Raw genomic sequence first — 16968 nt, forward strand, 5'->3', positions numbered from 1 at the left:
CATGGGTAGGCTGTGTGGGTGTCACTGTATGGACAGGGCCTGGGGTAGATTGTGAGCATTGAGCAGCTGGGGGAGGGGATCCTTGAGGGAGCTCTGGTGTGAGGAGGAAGTTGGTAAGGGGTCCCTAGGAAGTGGTGACCTCATTTCCCTGACAACAGAGCCTAACAGAATTTGGAACCCAGGTAACCAGGCACCCACATTCCAGAGACAGCCCCCTGCCCAGCTCATTTTGCTGGAGATCCTTGAAAGAAGAACATGTTTGCATGTTGCATCCCAAAGTCTAGAGGTTGCAGGCAGAGGAAAGCACACCCTGCAAACACTTTCCCTCACTGGGGATGTCATATCAGGGCTCCCCACCCCTCTCATTTGGCCAGAAGTATGGAAAGGTGACACCATGAGGCCCAGAGCCAGCCCCCAGCCTCATACGCTCTGATCCGACCTGTGCAGCCCCAGGTTTCCTCCCCATGTGTGCATGTGTGCATGTGTGTGTGTGTGTGTGTAAAGAAGGTTCACGTGTGGTGCACCCACCCCATTCAAGAGCAGGGGTCACATGCCCGGTGGGCAGGTCATGTTCACACCCCAGGTCAAGGCTGGCTGGGTGAGATGGGGTGTCAGGGGCTGCAAGCTCTCCCTGGGGTTTATCCTGTGTCTTGCAGGCATGGGTCCCTGTCCCAGGTGTGGGGCTGTGCATGCACAGGTCTGTGTGTGATCTGGAAGCAGCAGGGGGACTGGGCAGGAGGACAGTGAGGATGGCCGGGCAGGGCAGTGATGCATCCAAGCCAGCTACTGGTCCCTTTCTTTGCAGAACAACCGGGATGATGAAACTGGGAGGAGACTGTTGTACACCAACTCCATCTCCCTGACACACGGAGTGACCGTAGGGGTCTCTCCAGGAGCAGGGACTGGGGACTGCCTGGGAAAGCCTCTGACACTTCCCAGGCCACTGTCCCTGCTGGTATCACACAGGACTTTGGTCCAGCACACAGAGGCCAAGCCCAAGTGTAAGAAGGCCAGGGCTTGGTGTATGGGGGTGTCTGGGGATGGGACAGTGCTAGGCCCCATAGGCAGGCGACCCCAGAGGCTGGTGTGGGGCCAGGAGCAAGGACTGGGCTCAGAGCACCCAGTGGGTGGACTGCAGTTGTGGAGATTCCCGGTGAGGGTTCCTTCCTAGCTGTAGCTTCCTCGAAAGGCCCTGGGCTGAGCTTTATCTCTGCATGGGCACACAAGCTTGTTCTTTCACTCCAGGATCTCCAACAAAATGAGCTGGGCAGGGGGCTGTCCCTGGAATATGGGGGCCTGGATACCTGGGTATAGCTCTGAAAAGCCAGAGCTGGCCCCAAATTCATCTGCAGCTCTGGGGGGTGGGGTGGGAATGGTGCCTGGAGAGACTTCAGCAGGAGACCAATGGTCCACCAGGTGACCCAGCACCTGCCCACAGAGAACCTGATGCTGTCCCAGAAGCACCTGGGTCTCCAGGTGTGAGGAGGAAGCACCTGCCCCTCCCCAGCCCCTGCTCCAACACCTGCTCCTGCCCCTGATCCCACCTCTGCTCCTGTCCATTTTCCTGCTCCCTCCCCTGCTCCTGCTCCTGCTCCTGTCCCTGCCCCTGCCCCTGCCCCTGCCAGAGCCACTCCCCCTTCCCCTGCCCTAGCCTGTGCTGCTGCTCTTGCATCTGTCCCCACTCCTGTCCCTGCCCTTATCCCATCCCCTGCCCCTACTCCTGCTCCTGTGGAGCTCCCAGAGCCACATCCAGAGCCCACAGCCCTGCTCCTCATACAATTATCCCTTGTTCTATCCCCCAACCCTGATGGCCCACAGGAATGTTCATCCCCGACCAGTATGTTCTTTCTCTCTGGTACATATTAACTCATATTAACTGTTATTTTATCTTTCCATGTTCTGCATACTGTTTATTATTTCTTTTAAATAAAATTACTTGGTTACACTTGGATATGTCACAGAGTTAAGTACATTCCCAACTCTGTGTCACCACACCACAGAACATCGCTGCAGGATATCTTCTTCCCCAAAGGAGACCCTGAACCCAAAGCTCTCCCTGCCTATTTCTCCTCCAGCCCCGCCTTACAAAACCCCTAAGCTGCTTTCTCTCTGTGTTCCTTTACCTGTTCTGGATGTTTCTATACATGGAATCATACAATATGTGCCTTTGTGTCTCCCCACCTATTTTCAAAGGGGACTCTTTTTTTTCTGTGTTTATGCGACATAGAATTTTCCTTATTCCATACTGAAACCCCTGATGGATTACAGATGAGATGTAATCATAGAGGCCCCTTTAGGAATTATGCACAATCTCGGGGTCAAGACCCCTGTTCCTGCTGGGACACCATAGACTGACCCCAGAGAAGACACAGCTGTTTCCTTCTGTGGCCCCCACAGAAACCAGGGAAACGCAGAAAGCTGGAAGACACACCACAGAGGGCAAACACATCACTCACAACCCAAGGCCAGAGAAAAGTTTCATCTGACTCTCTTCCAAACCAGGCTCCAAGTCACGGGGTTCCACAGGGACAGAGACCAAAGGCATGCAGGCCCAGGGGGAGGATAGGCACATGGGGAGTATGTGCCAGAGATGAGGGGGGCCATGGGGAAGGGCTCTGGCAAAGGAAACCCTATGAGGGCAGCGCTGGTCACCCACAGACCAGCAGGTGTCTGGTCTGGGGATCAACAGTCCTGGCGAGAATGTGAAGAAAGAGGGGTCCAATACAGGTCCCCCGAGAGAAGGGTGACGGGCACCCCTGTCTGGGAGAATGGTGAGCAGCACCCATTCCAGCCCACAGGTGCACCCACCACCTAGCTGTGCTCAGCCTCAGTCTCAGCCCCAGAAACTCTGGCACAACTTTTCACAGATGTATTGTCAGGAGTGTTCAGCACAGTGGTGGTGGAGAGAGCAGGGAATGGAACAGCCCTAATGCTCAAGGAGATGGATGGGATCCACAGTCCCAGTTCTCATGATAGAATGTCCTGTAGCTACTGTCCCAGGGTCGTCCGGGTACAGGATCCAGGAAGCCCCTCATGAGACCCCCCTGTGCCACCCTGCCCTGGGAACATACAGAATTGTTTGAGGAAGTGGAGAGGAACCAGGGTGACAGCAGGGCCAAGGAGAAGGAATGTCAGCACTGGGAGGACAGATGGATGTGCCCTGAGCCACCTTCCAGGGCCCAGGCTGTGATGCCCTCTGACCTCAACCCAAATAATGGCTCCTAATGTATGGACCAGACTTCTACTTTCACCCCCTGCTTCCTAACTCATTTATTCAACATCTCATTCATTACCCCCTTTTTCCTTTCCCTCATCCCTCTCTTCTCTCCCCCACTGTATCACCCTCCCTGCCTCCCTCTTCTCCCATCCTTCCTCCCTCCTTTTCTTTCCCTCTCATCCTCCCTCCCATTCCCCCTCCCTCCCTCTCTTCCTCCCTTACTCCCACCCTGCCACTCTCCTTCTCTCCCTTCCCTTTCTTGCTCACTCCCTCCTTGCCTCCCCCATCCCTCCCTCCCTTTCTCCCCTCCCTCCCTTCTTTCATTCCTTCCCTCAATTCAATCCCTCCCTCCTTACTCTCCCTCCACTCCCTCCCTCCCTCATACCCTCTTTCATTCAAAGATCTGGGGTCCCTGCTCTATACTGAGCACTGGGGCTTCATCAGTGAGCACTGATGACCCCAACCCATGTGGTCATGACCACTGTGGGAGGTGACATGGGGTAGTCCTCAGGGCTAGCAATCGTGATGAGCCCTAGGAATCTACTCCTGAGAACAAAGGCCAGTTGCACAAAGAAAAAAATGAAAAGACCCATGCTTAGCACTTCCTCTAGAAAAATCTAGTCCTGAAAAGTGATGAGAATTAAATATATCCTAGACTTCATGCAATGTGAGTGCTAATGGCCCACAGCCCTGATTCCTAGAAGCAACAAAGAGTAAATCATCCAGTGTCAACTGGGGATTTATGACACAACTTTTTTAACCAAATGCCAGAGTTTCAGTCAACATCTCCAGGGCCTCCAAGTTTTCCCAAGGGTCTCTGTGATCCTCTGACTCTTCCATTGACCTTCTTGGGAAGCTCTGTCCTGACGTCTCCCTTATCTCCTGCCTTTTCTACAACCCTTCTGTGGTCTCCCCTTCCCTCACCAGGGCCATCCTCACCAGGATTCCCCATGCCTTGGCTGGGTGCCCACATCCCACACTGGGCTCCATGAGCCCTGTGTTTTGTGCAAGGCCTGTGAGCTCCCTCTGGGGTCACCTGGCTTCTCCATTGAAGCAGCCTGCATCTTCCTGCACTGGGTCTCCTCTGATGAGTCTGTGAGGTCAGCCTGTGCCCATGTCACAGGCATGGAAGCATGAGTCCAGAAAGTCCAGACGACCTGCTCCTAGTCCCAGCGTGTGGAGCTTGGGCTGAGAGTGGTGCCTGAGCAGAGAGGAGTTGGGCCCAAGGAGCCTGAGGGAGGACATGGTACAGTGACCCCCAGGAGAAGAGTGAGCATCGTGGGGGCCTGATGCTCAGGCCTGCTGGGAGACCGTGTCCCACCCACACTGGATCTGTCCCCAGGGCTGGAGGTCATTGGGGTATCCACCCTCCCAGGCTGCAGGCTGGCAGTGACTTGCAGGGGAGGGACATGGCTGGTGCAGGAGAGAGCCCTCAGGTAGAGAGGAGGGGGCAGGTGCTCCCCCAGCAGCAGGTGCATTGGGATGGACTGAGGGGGCATCATTGGACAGCAGTGTCTGCAGCTGGGGTCTCCACAGAGGCCCCCTCCTGATGTTCAGCACAAGCTTGTCTGGATGGCCTATGTCCCCAAACACAAAGTCTGGCCCAGGACCTCCCCTCAAGCTCCTACTCCCAATCCTTTGTACTCAGCTCAAGTGCAAAAAATGGCCAATAGTTTAGGTGGTGTTGGGCGCACAGAGACATGTAATTTCCTGGCCCACATTGTAACACTGCTGACATTTTAAAGATCTCAGAGCTTTGATTCAAAAGTGGTAGAATGCCAGGGACCCCAGACAGCTTTCTGGAAACAGGCCTCTTTGCCTTGCAGCCTTCCCATCCCACCAACTCTGCTCATAACCCCTCCAGAGCACAGGCCCACAGTCTTGAGACCTCAGATGGCCCAACGTGCCTACAAAAAGTGGTCCAGGTGGGGCAGCAGGACACACTGTGGATTCCAGTAAATACCCCTCCCAGAAAGTGAGGGTATTGTGGACGAACTGCCTGAAAACAGCCAGGTCAGGGTTCCAGAAAGACACCAGAGGCACAGATGTAACTGAGGGACATCTGAAGGTCAGGTAGGGACATTGGGAATCTCAGATGGTTTTGCCTAGGGGCAGCTCCCATCCCCTAAACCCTCAGTGTGATGGCTCTGCTGGGGGACGGGGGAGGGACCCATGGCTCCACTGTCAGAGGTTGACAACTTGATCTGTGCACAGGTGGGAAAACCTGGCCACACCCCCCAAAATTTCTGGAAACAGTAGCCATCTCAGTGGCAGCCGACCTGGGAGGTCAACCTTCCAGCTGCCTGAGGTGGAATCGAGCCACAGACCAGCACACTAGCCAGAAATGGAAGAAGGCAAACCAGTTCTGCATTTCAATAGTTTCTGAGATACTGGTTTGTTCCTATGGTTAGTATACTTTGCAAAGCCTTGAAAATGTTCTCCTCATGTTCTCTGCTGGAGAGGTTCTTGAAAAATCTCTGGTTTATAGATAAAATCATCCAGAATCGACCTTGGTTGGCACAGTCATGCTGGGAAAAGTATGGATTTTCCCCCAATTACTAAAAATAGAACTCCTGTATGCTCCCACTACTGGGTAGGTATTTATAGGAAATGAAGTCAGTTTCTAGAAGTAAGATCTGCAAACTCTCACCCAATCTCCTCAAGGCGGGGCGGCCACACTTAGCAACAGGGTATCCATGTGGGAAGTCATAGGCAACCCTACCCTCGAGGCAGGTGCCTCCCTGGACAAGGGGCTGCCCCAGGGCTGGGAGGGCTCCACAGTAACTTATTCAATGTCCTGGATACTAGGAGGAGACAGAGTACAGCACTAGGCCAGTGAGGGTCAGGGCACACTTCCCCAAATATGATATCTTGGCAAATTAAATATAGAAACTGGAAGAATTTTCCATAAAGCAGACCAGGAAGTTCCCTCTGATCCCCAGCCATAAGCCCTTCTTCCCTGAAGCAGGTCAGAGCACTCCTATGTGGCACTTTCCCCTCCCCAGACTGCAGAGAGGACATGCTTGTCAGCAGAGTCAAGGAATTTAGGGCCACAAAGGCTAGAGGAACAAACCTGGTTAAACTAACCCTTATCTTCTAGTTACTTTTTTACCGTTTACCAGCCCTAGCTCAAACCCCTGTGTTTCTCAATTCTTCACACACTTATTGCTTCTTTTCCTAAAACATAGAAGAACTGTCAGCTCCAATTGCCTCTGCTGGTCTCCACGTTCTTGTGAGGCTCCCCGCAAAAAATGTAATACACTTGCCAGCTTTTCTTCTGTTCATCTATCTTTGTCAATTTCCAGACCCAGCCAGGGACCTTAAGAGGAGTTGAAGAGAACTTTCCTCTCTTGCAGCCCTGAGACAGGGGTTGGGGTGGGTAGGGGAGTGGGGGATGGGTGGAGTCAGGAAAATCCATCAGGTCTTCCTGACCTTGGTTAGAGCTTCCCTCTGCTGGGAAGCAGCACAGGGCTGTGTATGGCTGGGGAAGCTGGGGAGAGGCAGATGGAACATGTAGGAAGCTCCCTGACCCCAAGCCGGGACACTTGGCCCCACTGACAAGTCCAGGGTATGAAGATGAATATTATAATGGAAGCATCATTGAATATCAGGCCTTCCCCACCCCAGGCTTCAGTATGGCTGCTCCTTGTGGTTGCTACTGTTGGCTTAGTGAGTTTTCTGAACCAACTTTGTCATGACTGCGTTCTTTGCTGTGTGTGGCCACTGAATCCCTGTGCTGTAACTTAGTAGTCAGCCAGTGGCTGGGCAGACAGTTCACCCCATTCCTGAGCTATGGCTACAGATTGAAGGGCCCCAGAACCTCATCCTTAGGTTCGAATAGTGTGTTTGAGTGGCTCATGGAACTCTCAGAAACACGTTACTTACTAGATGACCAGTTCATTAAAAGGACAGAACTCAGGACCAGGCAGCTGAAAGCAATGAGCAGGGCAAGTTGTGTAGCAGAGGCTTGGAGTTCCCCCACTCTCAGAATGAAAGAGGCCTTCACTCACCTCCTCTCTGACCTTTGTCTGATGATGTCCCTCCTTCAGGCTCATCTCTGAACTCAAGTCAAAGACCCAGAGGTCACCAAAATGACCCCTCAAGCAATAACCACTGCCTGACGGTCACTAGCAAGACCCCACGTGATGGACTCCAAGACAATGATTGACCAGAACTTTACTGATCCCCCTGCACCTGACCAAAGACCTCTGTCCTAGATTTTCCTCATATAAAAGCCCACGAGTGTTTTCAACACCTTGAGACCATGCCAATCCTCAGCCTTCTGGTGTCAGCTGCACTGAAATACATTCCTTTCCTGTGTCACCACCACTCACCTCTCTGCCTCTGGATCAGGGACACTGAGAATAGCGTAATGTAGCAAGTCAAATACCAGTTCTTCCCCTCCCCAGGGTTCACTGCTGTTGCTCCTCTCACTACAGTTCTGCTGTTGGCTTAGTGACATTTCTGAACTGATTTTGTCAAATTTGTATCCCTTGTATGTGGTCACAGAAGTGTCTGGTCTGTGAATGTAGTGGTCATCAGTTGACTCAGTGAGAGTTCCTTAAACATCTGGAAACTGCCCTCCTTCTGAAAAACAAAAACAAGAACAAAAGCAAAAAAAAACAACGTCTAGTCCTTGCAGATGGGGAGGAGGGCTCTGGGTGTGTGGGTGTTGAAATATGCCTTCAGCACCAGCCAGGCCTCTTAGCACTCTGCCTTGGCCTTCACTTCCTACTTGCCAAGTCTGACAATCACCAGAGGGCAAAGCCTAGGGCCTTTTCAGGTCGCCCTGAGCAGGCACCCAGCCCATGCATGCAGTGTCCCAGGGGTTCACGAATAGGTCAGAGCTTCCAGGCCCTTCTTCCCTAATTCTCCTAATCACTCAGCCTTTCTTCCAGTGATTCTGCTTGATTTCTATTTGCCCCAACTCTTATCCATTGTCCTTGGTGTCAGAGACTCACAAATGCCTTTAAATGGTTTGGACATCAAATGTCCTCTAGTAGCCACCTCACTACTGGAAGAGTTGGCGGAAAACAACAAGTCACAGAGCATTCCAAGGGTTTGGACTTGGTGTTTCCCTCTCCTGAGATGGGGACATCTGTGAGAGGGGCAGGTGGCCAGCTGGTGGAGGGCCAGGCACCTGACATGGACAGGACAGATGGGATACATGAGGCCGAGCCCCCCAGAGCATGTTCCTGACATCTGGAATGAACTGGCCTTCAAAGCTGCAGATTGGTTAGGATCATTTTCAGGCTGAGGAGGAAAATGAGGGGAGCAGAGGAGACTAAGGAGGCTTATAACAGACACATAAAAAATTGTTCAATGTCCCTTGCCATGAGGGAAATACGAATCAAAACTATAATGAGATGGGATGCCTGGGTGGCTCAGTGGGTTAAAGCCTCTGCCTTCGACTCAGGTCGTGATCTCAGGGTCCTGGGATCGAGCCCTGAGTCAGGCTTTCTGCTCAGCAGGAAGCCTGCTTCCCCTCCTCTCTCCGCCTGCCTCTCTTCTTACTTGTGATCTCTCTGACTCTGTCAAACAAATAAATAAAATCTTAAAAAAAAAAAACTATAATGAGATACCACCTCATACCAGTTAGAATGGCTAAAATGAACAAGAAAGACAGGAAACAATAAGTGTTGGTGAGGTTGTGGAGAAAAGGGAACCTTTTTACACTGTTGGTGGGAATGCAAGCTGGTGCAGTCGCTCTGGAAAACAGTATGGAGGTTCCTCAAGAAGTTAAAAATAGAGCTACCCTATGACCCAGCAATTAAACTCCTGAGTATTTACCCCAATGATACAGATGTAGTGAGAAAAAGGGGCTACCTATACCCCAATAATCATAGCAGCAATGTCCACAATAGCCAAGTTGTGGAAAGAGCCTTGATGTCCTTTGACAGATGAATGGCTAAAGAAGATGCGGTCCATATATGCAAGGGAATACTCCTCAGTCATCAGAAAGGATGAATACCCACCATCTGCATCGACATGGATGGAACTGGAGGGGATTATGCTGAGTGAAATAAGTCAAGCAGAGAAAGACAATAATCATATGATTTCACTCATATGTGGAACATAAGAATAGGGCAGAGGACCAAGAAGAAAAACTGAATGGGAAGAAATCAGAGAGGGAGATAAACCATGAGAGACTCTGGACTCCGCGAACCAATCTGAGGGTTACAGAAGGGAGGGGGTGGGGGGAATGGGGTACCTGGGTGACTGGTATTAAGGAGGGCACATATTTGATGAGCACTGGGTGTTACAGGCAACTAATGAATCAATGAACACTACATTAAAATCTACTGATGTAGGGATGCCTGGGTGGCTCAGTTGGTTAAGCAGCTGCCTTAGGCTCAGGTCATGATCCCAGCATCCTGGGATCGAGTCCCACATCGGGCTCCTTGCTCGGCAGGGAGTCTGCTTCTCCCTCTGCCTCTGCCTGCCATTCTGTCTGCCTGTGCTCGCTCTCTCTCCCTCTCTCTCTGACAAATAAATAAAAAATCTTTTAAAAAAAATCTACTGATGTACTATATGTTGGTTAATGAATTAAATTTTAAAAATTAAATAAAACTAAAAGATAAACCAGGGAAGAAACCATACGTAACTCAGGGGGCTCCGTGCTCCCGGTAGCTGAGCTAGTGGCCACAGCCAAGGCCTCTGGCAGTCGGGGGACTGAAGGTCTGAGAGGTGGCTCAGTGCACCCCTGCCCCTGAAGCCCTGTGGCCATGGCAAGGAGCAGGGACTGGGAGGGAAGACCCAACCAGAGGCCACCCTGGCTCCACGGCCGCTGCAGGACCACTCCCAGCCCCACCAGGTGGTGTTTGTCTAGAACCAGGAAGAAAACCTTTCCCCTTGATTGTTCTTTTTAAACATGGTTGCTGAGCATTGACACAGAAATCACCCGACATAAAACTGGAGCCATTCACAGCTGCAAGTGACCCAGAAGTTATCAAAATGTAGCAACCACAAAGAAAGGACCTTGTGTCCCCAGGTGGGCCTCCTGTGTGCAGGTGCAGCTGGGGCCCTGGGAATGCTTGTGTGGGCAGGGCTGGGCTCCAAGTTCTCCCTCAGGGGAACAGAAGTAGGAGCCTACTCTGACAGCTCTGCTCAGGACAACAACCCCTGATGGAGACAGGGGCAGCTCCTCATGAGTCCCGGATGTCCTGGTGATTCTTGGGCACAACCTGAATCTCAGTTTCTTCATGAAGGGAGGGGAGGGCTGCCCAGCCACCATAGGTCACACAAGTCCTCCAGGGGACAGCCCAGTGCTGCAGGTCACACAGGTCCTCCTGGGATAGCACTTTGGTGGGTTTGTGGTCCAGCAGGTACCTCTTCAAGTAGCTCTTGTCACACCACACAACCTCGATCCTATTGGCCAGGTCCACCTCCATCACCTGGTGACAGGCCAAGGTCAGTCAGTGAACCTCCACTACCAACCCCCCCAAAAAAGGCCCCCATGTAGTAAGCATCACCCTGGTCCATGGGGATGTGGGCCTGGGACTGTGGCCAGCGCTGGTAGCTGAAGTCCTCATGGGACACTCGGTAGAAACTGGGGTGCAGGGTGCCAAAGGGGGGGGCAGAATCTCCATGCCCACATAGTCACAGAACTTCATGTCCACATCCACACACAACAGGTCATCCACCTCACAGAGGAAGCGCTGCTCACAGAAGTGACTCACCATTGCCATGTACTATATGGAAACATCCTGCTACTGCGGGGCACTGGGGACCTCAAGGGCCACAACCCTCCAGCCCTCCCAGTGGGGCACACAGGCCTGGCAGCTTGCTGGTCAGTGATGACCTAGTAGGTGACCCTGTGTCCCACCATGATGGGTTTCTCTGCCCTCTGCAGGGACAACTCCAGGAAAACCACCTATGTACAGGGACGAGGGACAAAGTGGGAAGAGGGTCACAGTCAGAGACTGACCGCAGGACCCCAGAGCTGGGGGCCATGTATGTGTGCACCTTCTTCAAGGAGGCAGGCCCTGGGCTGCTTTAAGCAACAGTCACTCTCCCAGCCTGTCCTGAGCAACTCTGCTTGTGAGACCTCCCTATCTTCTGTTCCCAGAGATGGGGGCTATCAGCACCCTATCATACAAAGGGGAGATTGAGACTTCAGAGGCAGGAAACCAACCCCACAGTCAGCATGCTGGAGCCAGGAACACCCGCCCTGTGCTGAGCTTCCAGGAAAACCCTGCAGGTACCCTCCCCTTGATACCCCCCTGCATGTCCTGCCCACCTGCCAGGAGTGGAGCACCTTTGGGCACAGCTCTCCTTCCTATGGCCTACAGACTGGCTAGAATCAGCAGGGCTGTCTCCTGCTCCACTTTGCTTTGAGGGGGCTGTCTCTGGCCCCCACAGAGCTGTCTCCACCCCCATAGGGTCCTCTTTTGAAGGCTACTGGACCTCTTGCTGACAAGTTCCATCAATCAACCGCTGCTATTCCTAGGAGTGGTCACCCTCGAGCTCCCCCAGATCAGGAATCAGGTCCAGACCGTGGGCAGGGAAGGGGAAAGAGAACTACTGGAAGAAGAGAGGCTTGCTTAGGCCCCAGCCATGAATCCAGGAGTGGAAGCTTCCAGGTCCAGGACTACATCTCCCAGGCTCCAAGAATTTGGAAGTGTTGTCTCTCTGAGGGGTCTACCTGTGGGGACAGCAGCTCCCCCATTGTCAGCAAGGCTGGTGAGCCCCCTCTGAGACTGATTTTTTTCTTAAGGTTTTACTTATTTATTTGACAGAGAGAGAGAGAGAGTGAAAGAGAAAACACAAGGAGGGGGATTGGGAGAGGGAGAAGCATGCTCCTGGTTGAGCAGGGAGCCCAACATGGTGGGGTTTGATCCCAGGACCCCGTGATCATGACTTGAGCAGAAGGCAGATGCTTAATGACTGAGCCACCCAGGCACCCTGAGACTGACTTTTTCACATAGGCACTAAGCCTACTTCCCAGTGCCTGCCCCAAACCTGGCAGCTTAGTAAATCACTCACACAGGGAAAGTAGGCACTACATTTAAATAGGGGACAAAGCAGCTGGCAGACATGAGTCAGGTTACCAGGTGGCAAGTCCAGGTCCAGCCAACAGGGGAACAAGCCAGACATTAAGCAGGGATGGAGAAGAGTGCAGAGGAAGAGGGCAGAGAGAATGTAAAGGCCTGGAGTCAGGCCCGAGGCACATGTGGGAGACTACACACCTGGGAACCCCATTGGGAGGCATGTGGTGGGAGAGAAAAGGCTGGAGAGGACAGGAAGCTGGGGAGCAAATCACAGAGATGCTCAAAGTATGTGTTCTGAAAAGACCACTCTTCTGGTTACCAGAGAAGAATGGACTCTGTACAGCAGAGGGTAGGGACACCCTAACCTTAAGCCCTAACCCTAAATCCGCCCTAACCCTAATCACAGCTGCAGCTGTGCAGGCCAGGTTCAGGGCAAGACCTGGGGTCCTGTGCCCTCTGCAGATGGGGTAAGCCTTTTAATTCTGGAAATTCAAGCTGCATGAAGCCCAATATCCTTCAACTTCTCCAAAAACAGCTAAGGAACAATGAATTGGAAACAGTATGGAATGACAACAATCCCTGACACAAATGGTGGTACAAAACATGACCCTGGCCCTGACACACACCTCCTCTCTGACCTTGCTCTCAAGCCTGACCCTGACCCCAATCCAAGGCCCTAATCCTAACCCCCAACTCCAATCTAACCCTAACCCTATCCCCCAACCCAAACAAGAATCAAAAGGTAGGGACACCTGGGTGGCTCAGTGGGTTGGGCCTCTGCCTTTGGCTCAGGTCATAATCTCAGGGTCCTGGGATTGAGCCCTGCATTGGACTCTCTGCTTTCTTCCTCCCACTCTTCCTGCCTCTTTGCTTACTTGTGACCTCTCTCTCTCTCTCTGCCAAATAAATAAATAAAATCTTTTAAAAAGAAAATGAATAAAAAGGTAGAAATTACAAATATTCATCAGTGGTGAATGCATAAACAAAGTGTGGTGAAGTGTTTGAATTTGGGTTCAGGTTCAGGTTTCAATCAGATTTCTAGATCAAGCTTTGGGTTTTGGGTCAGGGTGAGGATTTAGAGTGAGGGGCAAGGAAACAGAGTTGGAGTTTAGGGTTTTAGATTTATGATTTAGGGCTTAAGACAAAGGGATGATGGGATAAAGTTCAAGGTCAAATTTGGGGTTTGGGTTCATGCTGAGATTTGGGTTCAGGGTTCATGGCTCAGAGTTCTGGTTTAGGGTTTGGGTTTGTGGTTCAGGGCTTGGATCCAAGGCCCAGGTTCTGAGTCTAGGCTTCCAGTTCAATTTCAGGTTTGGGATTTGGGGTTCCAGTTGGGACTTTAAGGTCAGGTTAGGTTTCAGTGTTAAAGTTAAGGGTTAAGGTTAGGTTTAGGGATGACACATTTTCTTCAGTGGTCATCATGGACACAAAATTTCTATCAGAAGTTTCTAAATCTGAATTGTATTTCATTTGGGGGTCAGAAGCTGGTTTAGAATTTAAGATCTCAGTAACTATCCCCCAACAACATTCTGATCCTAGGGTGATCCTAGTCACCCAGAAGTAGCTTTTGTCTTGGCTCAAACATACCCTTGGCAGAGAAGGGTGAGCTGGTACCAAAGTTGGGATGACTTCACAATGGTAGAGATTTGAAACCAAATATCAGGGAAATGTTCATGGAAAATGAAACAGGAGACAGATAACTGGTCAACTACTGATTCTTCTACAATGACAAAGACCAAGTCTCCAATGGAATCTGATAAGGTTCCCTAAGAAGGCCTATGGTACTCATTACCAGTACTGAAAGAGGGCCACCTCCCCTGCTTTAAGCTAAGAATCACAGCAGGATACTTCCTACTTTTTTCAAAAGTAAAATTTTATTATTTGGCAGTTCCAGTGTACAATTTGTGGAAGCACTGACAACATTTCCCTTTCTCAAATCCTCATCAACATATGGTTAAAATGCAGGCAACGTTGTAATGCACTGCTCATTGGAATACCAAGTACAAAGAGGGTTATTAGAAGCAATAAAAAGTTATCGAATATGAAACTCAAAAAAAGCACCCTTTATGGGCACTCAATGAGTATCCCTAACCTTAATATCTAAAGTCTCATCCTATGGAATTCACCCATATAAAACTCATCAATAACAATATCCTATTGATCACCATAACCACCTCACCATTGATCTCTAGGCTTGCAATACACACTCCAACCACTAGAGACACACTTCTCAGAAGAAGAACAGGACTTGCCCACTCCCAGGGGTCCAAGCCAATGGCTGGGAGAAATCTCAGCCATTAGGACGCAGTCACAGAAACCACACCCAGAACTCAATATAAGGACAGACATCTCATGAAGTGGGTGCTGTAAATCACCACCAACCCCACGAAGTAACTCTACAGTGGACTCCAAGTCTGTCTCCTGCCCAGGATTATATGGGGCACCACATTCTTCCAACACTCCATCCTCAGAACAAAACCATGAACTGTCCTCGTCAGTCCTGTGTGCAGGCTCACATGAGCCCTGTGAAAGCCAGACACCTTCTTGAGAGCACTCAGCCTCTCATGCCTCTCCTAGCAGAGGGAGGGTGCTGTCTCCCTGACTTCCAACCAACTAGAAAATACTTGGAACAAGTCTTGCTGTACTCCATGCAAAAGGCATATTCTCTATCTGCAAAATGATAGACGCTCAGACACCACGGATTCCCCACATCTTTCTGAACTAAGATAAATTGGAGATAGAGCTTGGCCAGAGCTCACATAAACACACATACACACACTCTTCCTTTGTGACCTCCAGAGCAGTTCTCATCCACCTTGTTCATTCTTAGCCATTGTCTCTGCAGAGTAGTACAGTTGCCAAGGTGCTAGGGCTGAGGTGCTAGGTGCTAAGCCAGCACCTTGGACCACTCACTATCAGAAATTAATATTCATTTTATTAACAGATACATCTCAGGAGATCTTGCCACAGCAGCCATTAGAAAAGTCATTACAACAGAGGTCCTAACAACCTGTGCCAATCTCTAGGTCTCCAGTTCCTGGCTCCAGGGATTGACTCATCCATGGGCATATGACCTGCTCACAGCCAATGAGGTAGGAAGAACCTCGATCTCAGCCTGAAGAGGCAAGCATGGGGTGGACCTTCCAGGCTGGGGCTTTTAAATCCTGACTGCAGAAATGACCTAGGCCAGACCCGGGAAAGTGCCACAGAGGGCCCAAGAAGCCAGGTGCTCTGTAACATTGGTGAGGCCTCCATCAGACTCGTCCTGAAGCCCACATATGCTAGATCCTCCACTAACTCAGGAGAACCCTAAATATGCTCATGGTCTTGGCCAGAAGAAGATGATCATCTGTGTGGTAGATAAGCCACAAGATATACCCACCAGGCGATGGGGACTGACTCAGCCAAACTATACATATATGGAATTCAAACACAGACAAATATCTTATGGCAAGCTCGAGGTCTACAGAGAAAGGCAGGAGAATTTCAGAGGCCTTAATTATTCACCCATCTCACTATCATTTTTTTTTTTCTGTTCAAGTGGAGGGGCCAGGGTTAGGAAGGATAGATCCCAGTGTCTTTCCACTCTGCCACTGGAAAAGAAGAGCCCTCACTCCATCATCCATCACGTTGCAGGTCTGGGGTGTGGGAAACTACCACCCATGGGCCACATGGGACCTCCCCCAGTATGGTCTCAATCCAGTGTCTCTGAAACATTAGTTATGGATGGTCTGTGGCTGCTTTCAAGCCACAGTGCAAGAGTGGAGTCATTGTCAGAGACACCATGTGCACTGCAACACTGAACAGAAAATCATCACAGAACTGTCCAGAAAAGTCTGTGCTGATCCCTGATCTCAAAGATACTAAGATCATGTCCCTTCTTTGAGTTGAATGTAGAGCTTTCTGGGCCAAATCTAATTTTTTCACCACCAGAGGCAAGGACTTCCATGCTTTGAGCCAGAATGCCATCTCCATCTCCTCTATTTATACCTTGAATGCCATGTCTACAGGTCCATAGCACAATGGGAATTCACTCTTTGCCATGGTAGTGATGCTCAGAAACGGAGGTGTAAGTGTGAGCTCATGAGGGTGAGCATGTTTTTCCTCTTGGGTATCCACAGTGTGCAAGAGGAATCCAACAGAGTAGCGTGCTTTCTGTCCCACAGTAATGGCCATGCCATGCGGTTGCATAGTGATCTCAGAAGGAAGCCACCTTCCTAGAACACACTTCGTCTAGGAGGACTCCCAAGTCCCTTGTCCTGGACACTAGGTTACACCAAGCCTGGGGACACCCAGAGGGATAAAGACTCACCTTGCCCAACAGGGTTTTGAAGGACAGCTGCTGTTCCAGGGCAAAGGATCCTGAAACCATTCATCCACCTGTCATCCAGCCATCCATCTGAGAGAGAGATTGACTCCAAGCCAAAAGGACAGACTAAGAGATGATGAATAGCAGCCTTGCATGACAAAGTGCCACGACAGGCGACACTCAGAGAACTGGGCTTGTGCACGGTTGGCCAGACTGGGAAGCCAGGGATCAGGGGTGTTCCAGCTGGATATCACAGCTGTGCCCTGTGTGGCTACAAATGTTAGTGTGACTGGGCTTTGACCAGACTGGAATGACAGGACAGGCGAGGGGTGATGTCCCTAAACTGTCTTCTGCAAGGCAAAATTTCGGTAATGAGATTTCCTTCAGTATGCTTTCATGTCACATGTGTCTGTGAGTCCCTAAACCTGATTATGTAGAACATGAAGTATGTA

General features: G+C 50.8%; 1 pseudogene; it reads right to left on the minus strand.

Moving 5' to 3' along the window:
* Positions 1-10362: 10362 nt before the first annotated feature.
* Positions 10363-16579, minus strand: LOC122915414 (annotated as a pseudogene).
* Between the last annotated feature and the right edge of the window lie 389 nt (positions 16580-16968).

The sequence above is a fragment of the Neovison vison genome, chromosome 8 (assembly GCF_020171115.1).
Source record: "Neovison vison isolate M4711 chromosome 8, ASM_NN_V1, whole genome shotgun sequence".
Lineage (NCBI taxonomy): Eukaryota > Metazoa > Chordata > Mammalia > Carnivora > Mustelidae > Neogale > Neogale vison.